The sequence below is a fragment of the Tympanuchus pallidicinctus genome, unplaced genomic scaffold (genome assembly GCF_026119805.1).
Source record: "Tympanuchus pallidicinctus isolate F22 unplaced genomic scaffold, pur_lepc_1.0 scaffold41, whole genome shotgun sequence".
Classification (NCBI taxonomy): Eukaryota; Metazoa; Chordata; class Aves; order Galliformes; family Phasianidae; genus Tympanuchus; species Tympanuchus pallidicinctus.
Window position 1 is genome coordinate 735,470 of NW_026294760.1, and position 13,948 is coordinate 749,417.

At 48.2% G+C, this 13,948-nt stretch overlaps 1 long non-coding RNA gene across 3 annotated transcripts in view; it reads left to right on the forward strand.

The window, feature by feature from the left end:
• Window positions 1-13,948, forward strand: part of LOC128090004 (uncharacterized) — a 101,072-nt gene that overhangs the window by 18,754 nt on the left and 68,370 nt on the right. The window lies entirely within an intron of this gene.

Genomic DNA, 13,948 nt, shown 5'->3' on the forward strand with positions numbered 1-13,948 from the left:
CAAGCACCTTGGGCAGCACAGGCTGAGGGGGAAAGCTCTGCTCAAGGTGTCTGAGATGTCACAAACTGTTACTGAGCAAACACAGAACCCTCAGCTCGAGCCAAGCAAAGTAACGCAGTCGCAGTGTCCAACTTCCCACGTGGTTCTGTGTGCTCCTTTTGCCTTCATGTTCATTTTGTTTCATTTCCTCTGCCATTTTTTGGCTTTAAAACTTCACCTTCGCACATATTATTTTGGTGCCATTTGTCACAAAGGCTTCTGAATTCCTTTTCTATTGGGTCAAACGTTGTCTGGGAAGCTGAAGGAGATTCCAGCCCCGATCACTGCAGGACAACTGCATCAGATCACTGCTGCTGGGGATGCTCTCCATAGAATCATACAATCATGCTCCTGCTCTTGCTGCGGTTTGTGTCTGTGCACTCACAAGAGAGGAACACAGTCCTGGAGCTGCATGGAAAAAAGGCCTTTTAACTCATAGCAATGTCTCTACAGCCCTGTAGAGCTAACCAAAGGAAACTTAAAGCAAAACCAAACCACAGCAACAACAAAAAAAGCATTTTTGTGTATATGTTCTGCAACATGGTAGCACCTTTTGCAGGAAGGTAGAAAAACGGCTCTTACTCTAAGGAAAAGATTAATTAGGAAGCTTTTTCTGCTGTCCTGCAGATTTCCCCATAAGGGCAGGCGCTGAGCATCCTGATGAGCCACAAGCAATGCTCTATCCCTCTAAAACTGAAATCATGACTTAGTAAAGGTTGGGAGATGGAATTCTTAGAATTGCAGCCTGGTTTCGATGCTGCCCTTGCCCTGGAGAAGTCAAATGTGGGTTTCTGGGATGGCAGACAGCAGGGCTCATGTGGGAAGCCCTCCTCTTCCCTCCTTCCCCTGGAGGAGCCCTTTTCATTCCCCTCTGCCAGGTCCTTGTGATTGAAATTTGAAAGCATGTAGCTGTTAATCTGGGAGTGATTAAAGAGCCTCATTTCTTGGAAGAGTCAGTACTCATCATCTGCCGTGCTGAATGAGCCTCTAACATCCCCTGATCCCATTATATTGTGATTAATTGTGCCAGTTTAAGTCAATAATTCATTTGTTAAAAATAGGCCTGCAAAGTATCATTTGTCTCTGGGGAGATATCAGAATAAAGAAAAAAAAAAATCATTTGATACTTCTCATTAAATTAGTGTTGGGAGTTCTATTGAAGGGTTCTGTTCATGAAACATTTATTGCAGGCTTATTTGATAAGAAGTTGTATTTGTCTAAAATTATGTCTGCTAACAGATGTAGCGGCCTGCATTTCCCCGTTGTTAATGAAAGGATAAAGAGTCTAAAGAAGTGCGTGGTGGGGAGAGTTGTCTGTGGTGACAATAAGGGAGATTTCTGAACATGTGTTCCACCAAACAGGCAGAAATAATGTCCTCATCTTTCACTACAAAGCGGGGTCCTCTTCTCCCCGCTCCCTCTTCAGCGTGACAGCGCGGTAATGGGAGGTTGTGTGCCTGCAATGAAAGATGGATGTGCCCCAAAGTCTCATATGTGTAAATGGTTATAAATGTTGCATTCATATTCATCGAGCCATTAAAAATGTTTCAGCTGTAAACGGTTCTAAAAGGAATATATAGGGAATAGTAGCTAGCCTGCTAATGATAATGGCCATAACTGACAGAGACGCATGCTTAATATCTTCATCTCTCCAGTCAGTCACACTCCGTGCCACACTGTGCTGCTGGAGATGTGCAGGATGATGCTCAGGTTTTGGGCTCAGAACATCCGTGCTGGGGGCAGCCCAGGTGGAGGAGGGGGCTGTGCTTGTCCGTGGTTGTGAGGTTGGTGACTGAAGCCTGGGCCGTCACCCCTTTCTATCTAAGGGCTGTCCAGTGGCATGGATGATGCCAGAGGTGGTTGCAGTCATTCTGCACTATCCAACCTTGCTTGGAACCAGTGAGGCAGCACAGGGCTCTCCGTGCTCAGTGGATCCAAGCAGGGAGCACTGAAGAAAGCAAGGAAGCATTGCTCTGGTTAAGGAAATGCGCACATTGGACTCAAGCTTGTTTTGGAAACCCAATCAAGTCCAACGTCAAGGTTTGTTCCAAAGTATATACCAAAAATAACCCAAACCCCTACAAACCACAAAGCTCTTTGCAAAACAAGGCTCTGCACTTTTTGCATGTGTCTTTGAGACATTTTATAGCTCTTGCATCAGGTTACCTGGTGATCTGCCCATCAGCCATGCCGCACAGTGTACAATCCTTCCATTGTTTGAAAGCCTTCTTGTTTGACAGCAAATTCTATTAATGTGATGTGCTTGGCCAAAAATGTGTCACTGCTGCAGAGGGGAGAGCGAAAAGCGCCTTTGAAGTCTGAGTGACAAGTTTCATATGTCTGCGTGGGGCAGAGGGAACGTGAGCTGGAGCAACAGTCCTTGAGGAGGAGGGGGACGGGGATGAGGATGGTCCAACAGCTGTGGGTGTGGGCTCTGCTGGGGGTTCTTCTTTGCAGAGGCTACACAGTGATTTTGGCAGAGGGATGGGTATCTGTGCAGCCCTATTTCTAATAAAACTTGGTGCCCACAGAGGAGCAGGGTGCATCTTGTTTATACCCAGCAGCGTATTTGGCTCAGTGAAGTCAATGAAGCTCAATGGAGGACAATTTCTGTTCAGTGAAGCTGTGAGTCTGTATAAACAGTGCAGGTTGTGTGTGTCCCACTGACAACCGGCTCATGGAAGGCAGGGATGTGCTGTCACTTTCTCACACTTCAGCAATGTTCTGTGTAGCTTCTCCTGTCAATACAAATCTGATTTGAATTGGCCTGAATTGACAGAAACCCACTGACTTGAACAGGAGATGGATCCAGTCAATAAGCTCTCATGCCTCGCAGCATGAGGCAGTCGCTAACTCAGGGTGGGCCAGAAGGAAATATCCCTGATGTGTTGATTATTCCATAAAATTGTCCACTAGGAGGATTTATGGACTTTTAGTTGCTCACAAATACAACGCACAGCGCTGCAGGGACCATTAACCTGTTCTAACCCAACAGCTCCAGGGTTCTGCAGCTCCGAGTCTCCTCACAGAGAGCGCGGTGGAAATATTGAGCACTGTAGTGGTTAAAGCACAGAAAGGAGAAGAGTTTATTGCTGAATCTTAATCCGTTCAGTAAAGCCTGAGATGTGCCCTCTGCGATCCCTGTCCTTGCAGGATCCTCCAGCTAGCTCCACCAGCAGCATTCCTAAAGTTCTCCTCCATCAGTTCAGCACGTAGGTAATCAGTGAGGTCCCTCCCATCCCAAACCATTCTGTCACTGGGGGAAAAAGGGGGAGTAGCCTCCTCCATTCCCTGGACCATGGGCAGCTCATGCAGAGGTCAGCAGCTGTCTGGCACGGCCCCTTTAAGCCATCCCTGTCCCTCCGTTCCCAGCGCTGTGAGGCTGCCTGTCAGTGGGGAGCATAAAACAGATTGTGACACAGGGCAGTGATTTTTTTAACAATCCTATTATGAAAGACAGAGTGCTCCCATTTCCTTTGCAGCTTTTATCAAGACTTAAATTGCTGCCAAGGGAGGGAAAAGGAAAAAAAAAAAAAAGAAAAAAAAAAAAACCTTCACTGCTTTTATTTTTAATTTTTTTTTTTTTTTTTTTGTAAGAAAAGATTTTGCTTAGTTACTAAATTCCTCCCTAAGTCTCCTCCAAGCAGAGATCCAACAGTATCCCTATTAAATTATATAGAGCGAGTCCAGTCCTTGGCTGTCAGCGGGACCCATCAGTCCTAATTTATCGCCCCAGGAAACACAGTACAATTATGGTAATAAATAATAATAGGATTCAGTACATGACAACATGAATGATGGAGCCTCTCAGAACTCATTTACATTGCTTTGTGTTGCAATCACCCTGCTTCTAATGTAATGCCAAGCAAATGAGCCTTTTTGAATATTGTGCAATCTATTGCAAGTCAACTGGCACAAAACTCACTCAATAAATCATGTTCAAACACATGCCTCTAATGACAGGTAAATCAACAATGAAGTAATTGCATTTAATGTATTGAAATACTGGACAAAAACAGTGACCTCGAAGTGACTTTTTGCAGAAGGTTTGATATAGTTGCAATGGCAAATGGGTCTTTTTTATCGGGCACTTCTTGCTCAGATGCACACGTGAGAACCGACGATGCTGTTCCATCACACAGCCGTATTTACAGCCCTCCTCCTCCCGGCTGCATTGCTGGGCTCGCTCGTGGGCCCACGTAACCCCTCGCTGAGGATGGATGTGGATAACAGCCAGTGAGGCACTGCAGAGTGGTGTGACTCCATCAGAGCCATCAGCTCTGCCCATCCGCTGCGCTGGGGTTCGGCTCTGTCGCTTTCAATTGACTTTGTTCTGAGTTTCCCTGATCTCCGTGTTTCATTTGTTGCAATAGAAGAGGGAAAAGAAGGGCTGGGCTGCAAAGCAGAGGCTTCGGTAGCACCTCCTGTCAGAACCTCCTCCTGTCAGCCCTTCCTGTGCTTTCTTATGGGTTATTTCTGGGTGCTTGGACAGCCAGGCAGTGCGCTCCTCCAAGTTCTGCTTAACCAGAAGCTGTGTGTTTGGTGGCACAGCAGGCATTGGAATTACATTTCTGATTGCTCATGGGATGTTTCTGGGGAGAACGCAGACCTGATTCCCCAGTGCCTTGTGCAGACATTCACACCTGTGCAGAATTTGCCTTTGGGCCCTTTTCTCTGGCCCTGGTGCCCCTGGTGACTCTGTGTGCAGAGGGGAGCTGAGCCAACAGCATGGAAAGGAGAGCTCTGAGCAAAGCAGACCTTCCGTGTTGCCCCATAGAAACAAGGTATCGTGGCAAAGGAGCATTTTAGGATTCTATTTGAGGGCTAATGAAGAAACGGCTTGACAGCTTTTGGCTCTGACTTTCTTCCCTTACCCTTCCCTTGCAAGGGAATTTGTCAGGTGTCAAAGGTCTCCTTGGATTCTTCAGGCAGTGGAAAGGCTTTACATATCCCCAGGCTTGACTGTCTCTGCTGATAGCTCCCATATGATATGAGCTGATTAGCAAAACGTTTAGAGTCAGGACAAAAGAACTATTAGCTCAGAAAAAAAAGAAAAGAACAAGAATTTCTCCAATTTTAGAAAATTGTTACCAGTTGTATTTACCATCCCATTTGTTCCTCTGCAGCAGGAAAGAAAGGATGCAATAGCCCCGTTTTCCTAGACACTATTCCTCCAGGACTTCACTCACAAATACTTCCAGTGTTGATCCTGTGGCATTTCTGCATTTGTTTGTTGCTGTTGGTTTTGGTGTTTATTTTGGGTTTGTTTTTCTCCAGGCTGTTTACAATGGTTTCATGCCATCCCAGAAGCACGGCAGGTATTGGCATTACACAGCTGTGCAATACAGGGCCTTGCATTACAGAGTGGTGCATCACACACCAGTGTGTTTTACAGCTGTGCATAGCAGGGCTGTGCATTACACAGCAGTGCATTACAATGCACACGTGCATGCAGCAGCCATATATCGGCACGCGGGTCCTGCAGGGTTTGCTTGCACAGATTCTTTCCCCACTCCCCCTCCTGCTGTCTTCCCCGAGCCCCCTGGTGTGAATTAATGTCAGCAGTTTGGCGGCAGGAAATAGACTCACTCCCCTTGTCATTTTATTACGCAGCTCCCAAGAGCCAATAATCAGGCTCTGGCTGTGAAAAGGCCCCGGCTTAGGCAGCTTGATTAATGACTGGGGGTCACCGCGCTCCACCTTTCCCACTGGATCTCTGAGGCACACATACAGCCCAGCTGGAAGTGAACAAGAGTCTGAAAGTGAGGAATAAAGAGGCTGAACAATCAGGAACCAAAAACAGCCGCAGCCAAAACAAAAGGGAGGAAATGCAGCTTCATCCGAGAGCTGTGGGGTTTTTTTTCCCCGCAGTGAATTCAGTGGAGCTGCGTTAAGTGGAGGTGGGGATGGGTGCAGCCTGCGGGGGTTTGGGAAAGTTTTTATTTTGGCGTAGGTTTTGGGTGATGTGAATGCTTCTTTTCCTTCTCTTTCCCTCCACCATCCATTCTGCTACTGAGAACAGGTCCTGTGCTCAGGAAACACCAGGAAAGAGGGAGGACTAAATCAGGAAAGGAGACCTGAATGGGAGCGAGTGCTGTGAGCACTGCCACATCTGCAGGCTCCAAGGCCACCCCTGCAGCCTTCCCTGGCTCCTGGTGGAAAAAATGCAGGGCAGAGAGCCTGCAACTGTACATCATTCAACAGGAGCAGTAGAAATCCCTCCTGGTGGAGTCATTGGTCTCCAATGCTTTGCCGTGAGCCACATTAACCCCCAATCTCTTCACTTCCCTAGGTCAACACTTGGTTACAAATCTCATTGCACCATCCTCTTACCGTGACTTCACCAGTTGCTCCTCTTTATAGGCACAAATGCAGCATGCTCAGAGTAGAACGTTTTTCATTGAGGTTTAACTTAATCCCGACTTTTGTTCTCTCCAATGGCAAAGAGTGGCTCAGCTCACAGCGATGGCGTTGTTGCTCTGCGTTCAAGGCTGTGCAAAAGAGAGATGAAATGTTGCTGTTGCCCTACTTTGCAGAACGAGGAGCGATAGTGGAAGTGGGGGAAATCGGTCCAATAACACTCAAGAAACTGGCAATAAGGGAGGCATGTCAGTCACTGGTGAGAACAGAGGGAGATTTTGGATTTAATTCACCTCAAATTTCAGTTGATTCTGCACAAGTGATTTTTTGATTCACTGCAGACAAGAAAAACGCTGATTTGCTGGCTGAGTCAGCTCGAGGAATCTCATTTGGGTACGGCAAGTTTTGTTTTGTTGTTAAAATAAACAATGAAAACGTCTTCATCAGAAGAAAAGGTGAAACGCTGCCCTCGACTGAACTCCTTTAGGTCTTTAGGGAGGCAGAGAAAATTTCTGTATGTAATTTCCCACTGTGCTAGGCAATTCTATGTAAAACAAGCTGGGCTTTGAGATGGAATGGGAGGGAAAGGAAAATGAACTGATGTAGCTACAAAATTTCCCGGACCTTCTGGCTGGCAAAGGCAAATCCTCATCACGAAATCCCCATGCTATGCTCCCTCTGCCCCCCCCAGCACCTTTCCCAGCACTCTGTGTCACGCAGCTTCGTGCCAACGCTTGGGAGGATCTTGAGCAACGTAGTAAGAAAGACGCCATGGTAGTCACTCCATTTTCCTTTGCTTGCTTTCATCCCATTTCTCATTAGCTTGAACTCATTGGCCCATTCCCTGACACTGACACGGCCCTCCCATCACCTCCCAGTTTCCCAATCCCATGCCAGCTGCCAGCCCCATCCCTCCCACCTCTCCCCATTTCCCCAGTTGTGTTGGTATCACCCAGCTGGATTCAGGGACCCCGATGTGCAGAGCAGGGAGGTCAGGCTCAGAACTCCACAGGGCTTCAAACAACTCCGCTCAAGATCCAGCAAACTCAATACCCGAGGAAATTAGGTTGCTAGGATCCCGAGATTGTTTATTATGCTCTCAACTTTAATTAGCTGTAAGTAACATCATGTCAGTGTTCTGCCACAAATGTTAAAGCTGTCAAGGCAATTTTACTGAGTCTGGCAGCTTAAATCAGAAACAAGAAAGTCAACATGTCAATAATGGATCTAGACATGATGGATATATTAAAGGGGAAACCTAAAAGTTCTGGACTTCATTATACTGACTTCAGCTCGGAAAATGCATGCCTGAGAAATCTGTACCTCATTGGAAAAGCCCCTTGGAGGTATTGTTCTCAATTATGGGGCACTTCTCCTCACCTTCCCGCAGTTGGTTTTTGCAGTGTGTGCCTTATGAAACGAATTAAAGAAAAGAGCAGGGGGTGGAAATAACCCATTCAGGTTCAATTTCTACCCATACATCTGCAGAGGTGAAGAGGGTACGGTGAATCGGTTGCTCCCCTTTGAAAAGGACTTTAAAACCCCAAAGAGAATGCAGTTAGGTTTAACACCAGCAGTTTTTTCACAGCAGGTGAAGCACGAGGAAGCATTTCCTTGCTGGAATCCAGGAGCTGGTGCTTGGTGCAACACCTGAGCTTAGCAACTGCCCCCGGGAGGAGTCTCCCTCCTGCCTTCATTGAGACACTTGACTTTTCCAAAGCATTTCTGTTCCCCGTTTGCTGCATTTGGTTTGGGATTGGGGTCAGCGTCACCCCTCCCCTGTTGGTTGCTCTGTGCAGCCTTACAGATGCCGTTGCCTTTCCCAAAGCTCAGCAGTGTGCTAAGGCCATCACAGGATGACAAATTTGGCCCCCGTGCTCAGCTTGCTTTCCCTTCCATGTTTGGCTCTCCCAGATGTTGTTGGTCATTTCCGGGTTGTAATTAATAACAATAAATCAAGCGAGTCCATCAGGACTGGCTGCTTCCTGCCACCACTTGGCTTAAAGGGTGGTGTTTTTTTTGTTTTTTTTTTTCCAGATTTTCCAACTGTTGGTCAAGGGAAGCTGTCAGATGGGGGCTGTTGGTTAATAATAAACCCCACCACATTTCCTCCCTGGGAAAGTAACATCTCCACATCTGCTTTTGGGTGGAAACATCTGTTCCGTCCAAGCCCTGTCTGTCTTGAGAAGAGACAGGCATTCTGGGAAAGTGTTCCAGCTGGGTGCGATTTTTGCTGCTTCTTTTTTTTTTCCCCTTGCCCAGAAATCTTCCTGACATTGCAATGCGCCAACAGCCAGCAGTATCCAAACGTTTGCCAGGCGTTTGTCTCTTGCACAAAGCAGTAGCAGCAACCCGGGGAAGTCATGAAAGATGCAATGAGATGGAGGAAAAGAAAAACAAAAGTTCTCTCTTATGGATGCAAGTATGTAAGAAAGGTGTTGCCAACAGTGTGAACACACAGGAGCACACAAGTTGGGGGCCTTGCACAAATGGGAGTCTTGTTCTATGAACAAGTGTCAGTCAATATAGCAGCAAAATGAGGTACATACTTCAGCACACACGGTGGTGTTTGGCCCTGGGGCATCCCACCAAGAGGCAAAAATCCCCATTGCCGCTGTCTGCATGCTGCTGTGGGCTTTGGTTCCTCCAGGAAAAGGTCCACATCTTGCGTTGCATCAATACTGTGTCAACTGTAGTGACATCTCCAGCAGACCCGAATCATAGCATGCTGTGCCAGAGCACACAAGCAACATTTGACAGCAGTATTGGCTCAGGTGCATCTCCAGTCTTTACCTTCTTGGTTCAGAAGCAGGTAGATGAGCAGGGAATGCTACCATCTCACTGCCGTGGCCAAGCAAGCCCCATTTCACTGGTGCTCCACTTGTGGTTTCACTCCACAACCACTTCAGCTTCCAAGCCCCGCTTTCACCACTCATGTTCTAAGCATCATCTCCACGTGCTGCTGTCCCATCTAAGAGGCTTCCTGTGCACAGTGAGCTGTGAGAGCTGCTCTCTGCTGCCAGGCATTCTGCCCAGAGCCGGCATCCCTCCCTTCCTTGGAAGTTCTGTGCTGTCAGCGGCAGGCACTGCTGTCCTCCTGCCCAAGGCTGCAATGGAGAACCTCTGACAATCCAAGTTGCTGTCCCCAGCTGCTGCCCTCTGCCCTCTCCGCACTCAGAGTGGTGAAAGCAAGCAGCCACTGCCAGTGAGGCTGAGGCTCTCCTTCCTCACCCCGTGGGCGCTTCCTGTGTTGCACTGAACATTTGTTCCTTGTCGCTTGAGGGGAAGAGCACAATGTGTATCAAAGCCAACAATGCTCCAGCAGTGAAAATGTGAGGAGAGATGCTAAGCAGCTCAGGAAGGGATTGCGAGCCTCGGAGTGATGAAGTGGAGAACCGCAGCAGTGTGGCTGCAGAGGATCTGGGCCAATTATTTATTTTCCTGCGGTCTCTGTTACTGCAAACAGAGGCGGCTGTGGACACATCCGTGCCCCCAGCACAGCCCTGTGCTCCCAGCCATCAGTGTATGGCAGCTCTGTATGTGCTGGGAGAGATGTCACCGGGAGCTCCATGCCCTGAGGCCCAGCAAGAAGTGTGAGGAGTCAGTAGGAGCCCTGCCAGGCAATTGCCTGACTTTGGATTTTCTTTCATCACCTCTTTTTTTCCCCCTCCTTTGGATTGCAATGTATTCCGGGTGGTGGAGGTTGTGCAAAGAAAGGAGAGTGTGGATGAGGCAGATCATGCACATCGACCCTGGGGTGGCCCAGCTCTCCCTGCATGCAGAGCTGTTGGTGTATGTGCAATTAGCTGGGGCTGGATGTAATGGGAAGTAGAGCAGGGAGTTGTGCAGCACCAGCAGAGTGAGTGATTGCCCAGGGCAGCAACACAGCAGCCACTGCCTCTCTGTAGACATTCTGCAGTCAGTACTGCACTTTGCTTGATCTGGAAGCCATGCTGCTGTTAGGATATGGGATGCAGAAGTTACCAGCACAGGGAATGCCACCTATTTCTCAGAGTGGAAGGGAGGGATGCACAGTACTTTAAGAAATTAACTCTGGGAGCAGGAGGGAAAGCATCCTCAGCACATCCCCGCCAGGCGTGCCTTGATAACACAGCACATCATCCTCCCACCTCCTCCTCTGGGAGACCAAAGGTGCCTCCCAGTCTCAGCAGATTAAAAGCTGCCACATTGCTATTATCACCTCCAATGCAAACCTGGGGAAACTGAGGCATTTCGAGGTGCTCTGTGCTCCAGAGGAGCTGCTGGGGAAGCAGGGCTGGAACACTTTCCTCCCTGCTGCTCCTCTTCCATCCCCAATCCCAGTGCCCCTGCACTCTCCCTGCCTGGCATGTTGAATTCTCATGGCAGAGGAGGATTTGTGTGCAGCATCCTGCTGCCTCCATTCACGGAGCAGGACAGGGCCTGCCTGCTCCCCTGCTCTCCAGCCATGTGTTGTACCCCATGAGCTGGCTTGTGGCATTTATTAGCGGAGCAGAAAAGTGCTTGCCTCATCACAGAGAGCAGCTGGAGACAGAAAGGTTTTCAAAGGCATGTGACTGACCTCTACCTCGGCTGCTGGGGGCTGCGGATTGCCGACTCAGTGGAATTTTTTCTTCTTTCCTCCGTCTCTCTCTCCCTCTCCCGTTCCTTTTCGCAGTGTCCTGACCTTGTGAGGCCGTGGTCTCCCCCCGATCCATCTCCCAGCGCTCAGTCTCTCCTGTGAACTCATGCTGGGAGATTAATTGCCACTATCGCCCCTAATCCATCACACTTCCCAAAGATTGTTTTGACATCTAGTTAATTTTTGGCTGATGATTTATCAAATTCTTATTACCGTGCTCTGAAGGGGCTCATTTATTGTGTTGATTCATGGTAATGATAAAGGGGAACCTTTTTGAATTTTAACTACATTCCCTCATGTTCTTCCCAGCACAGCTGAAGAGGAAAAAGGGAAAAAGTATAGCTGGGGACTCTTAATTTCGTGAGTAAAAAGGGGAGGGGAAAAAAAACACCCTATCCTCCATTATTTGCTTGAGAGCCAAAAGTCCTAAAAGAGGTTAATATATATTAAGACATATTTTTAGAGTTCTGGTCTGGACTGTGTTTCAAGAGCATCCCCCCAAGGCTCTTTAAAACATTTATTGCCCTGTAATATTACCTAAATGTCTACTACCATTTTATTCAAATAGAAGTTAATGCTAAATGATGTCAGTCATGTACCAGTGGAAATGTAAAACATGTCTCTCTGCCAGTCCATATGGCAATTCCAGCTTTTAAAAGTACACAGAGAATTTTCTGCAGCCCTCGATGTCATTCCCCCATCTTTGTTCCCACCTATTTTTAATTTGCTGCGCAGTTTTTAATAAGCCCAGATGGTAAAGGAAACACAGTAAATGTCCACTCTCCATTTCTCTCCAGGCAGCTCAGGAAGCCGGAGCCCTTAAAGGAGGGAAAAGAATGTTTGCAGCAGTTTGCAGGCTCTGTGGATGGGTTTGGGGTTGCAGAGCAGCTGTAGGGTGTGTGCTGAGTGGGGTCCGATGGGTTGGGGTCACAGAAGTTAATGGGAGGGATGCTACTGTGCTCAGAGCACAGCCCCAGGAGTCTGGGGGAGAGCTTCTGGCTCGGCTCCGGTCCGTCCTTTGTGACTCCAAGCAGTGATGTGTCCTCTGCATCCCTCAGTTCCATGCATGTGAGTGGGGAGGATAATCCAGCTCTTTCTCCACCTGCCTGAGACACAAACATTGCACAGCCATTGGAGTGTGTGTGTGATGCACCCAGGACAACACTGCCCAACCTGGCACACAAGTTGGCTGGGAGCTCCTGGGGCTGTGTCATGAAGGAGGGCAAATTCCTCAGCGGCTTCCATCGAAGGGTGGTGGTGTTAGATGGGAAAAATAGGGCAAAATATCCAGGAAAAATATCTGTTTTTCTGTTTTCCTTAAAGAAAGTCCCAGAATTTAATAAAAATAATGATTTGAAAATACTGATGATCATTGCTTCCGAAAGTCAGGTCCTGCCCCGGTGCTGGGGTAAGCCTGAAGCGGGGTGGAAGCTCCTGAGAGGCGGCTGTTCACCTGCATCGTGTGCTCTATCTTTTATTTTTCTTATTTCTCTCTTCTTTCCCTCCTCTCCCTCCCCTTTCCTCCCTCCCCCTCGTCCTCTGCGCCTCTCATTTTCCATCCCTTTAAATGAGGTCACCCTGACTGAATGAAGGACGCAGAGAGCGGGAGAGGTCACGCATTAGCACTGCTATAACTGCGCTGCTACTGAAACCAGGCAAGTCATCCATCACGGCCTCCACTACTCCATTAGGCCCCGCATGAAATATGCCCTGCTCTGGATCGCACGGCCATACATCTCCCCGTCTAGACACCTTCCTGTTGTGTGAAGATCAATGCCGCGCGGTCATGCATCATGTGTCATCCAGTAGCCCTCACTCTAATAATCATGTCTATTCTCCAGTCTGCAGAATAAATTATGGGCGCTGTGAAAGTACTATATTATTCAGCAACCTTGGTCACTAATGGATTATTGGTTTATTGGCTGATAATGTGAGCTCCTTTTTTTTTTTTTTTTTTTTTTGTTTTTGGCTGGATCTCGTCCTTATTTATTTTTTTTTATTTTCCGTGGTTGTTATTCTGAATGATGGCTGATTTGGGTTCTCATCCGCAGGCTCTCACCCTCGCAAAGCAATTGTAATAATAAAGCCCTTTGACTGTGGGCCTATTGCACTGGCTTGTGCTTAATAAGGATGGCTTTGTCTGGAATAGAAGTCAGATCTCTCTCTTTACCAGTTTGGTTTCCCATTGGACTTTATTCCCTGACCTCTTTTCATAGACTCACAGAACGGCTGGGTTGGAAGGGACTTCAGATACCATCAGTTTCCTACTCCTGTTATGGGAGGCTGCCAACCATTACATCAGGTGTCCCACGGTCCCATCCTGCCTGGCCCTCAGCACCTGCATGGGTGAGAATGGGACAGTGTCCAAAGGGGCTGGGAGCAAAGAGCCAAGGGGTTCCCTCCAGGTGCCTGCAGGCACTGCTGGTGATGGCATCCATCACCCTCTGGGCTGGCCGGTGGCACAGGAGGAAGAAGAGGAGGAGCCCCGTGGTGAGGAAGAGCTGGGCAGGGCTGGATAGACTCGTCTGGCACAGCGTTAATTGTCTGTAAGAGTGCTGCACTGCTCCGCCGTGCCTGCCTCAGTGTCAGCTGCTAATTTGTTGCTGTTTGTTTGTACATGACAGTAATGTGTTTACCTCATTAGGGGATGTCAAAGTTCCCCAAATCTGTAGCTGGGAGATTACGGATTTCCTTTGCTGACACGTGGAGGAAGCGCAGCAGACGAGAGAGAGGGGTTTTGGCAGTGGGATGGAGGCAAAGCAAAAGGATGCATTAACCCTTGGAGATCTCAGTCTGACCGACAGAAAGTCACAGCCTTCCTGGGAAGGGGCTGCTGCTGTTTCCCCAGATCAGAGCCATGTGTCAGGCTGCTGCCATTAAATCCCCTTGGACATCACAGCAAGGACTGCGACGTAAAAGCTGTAAAAG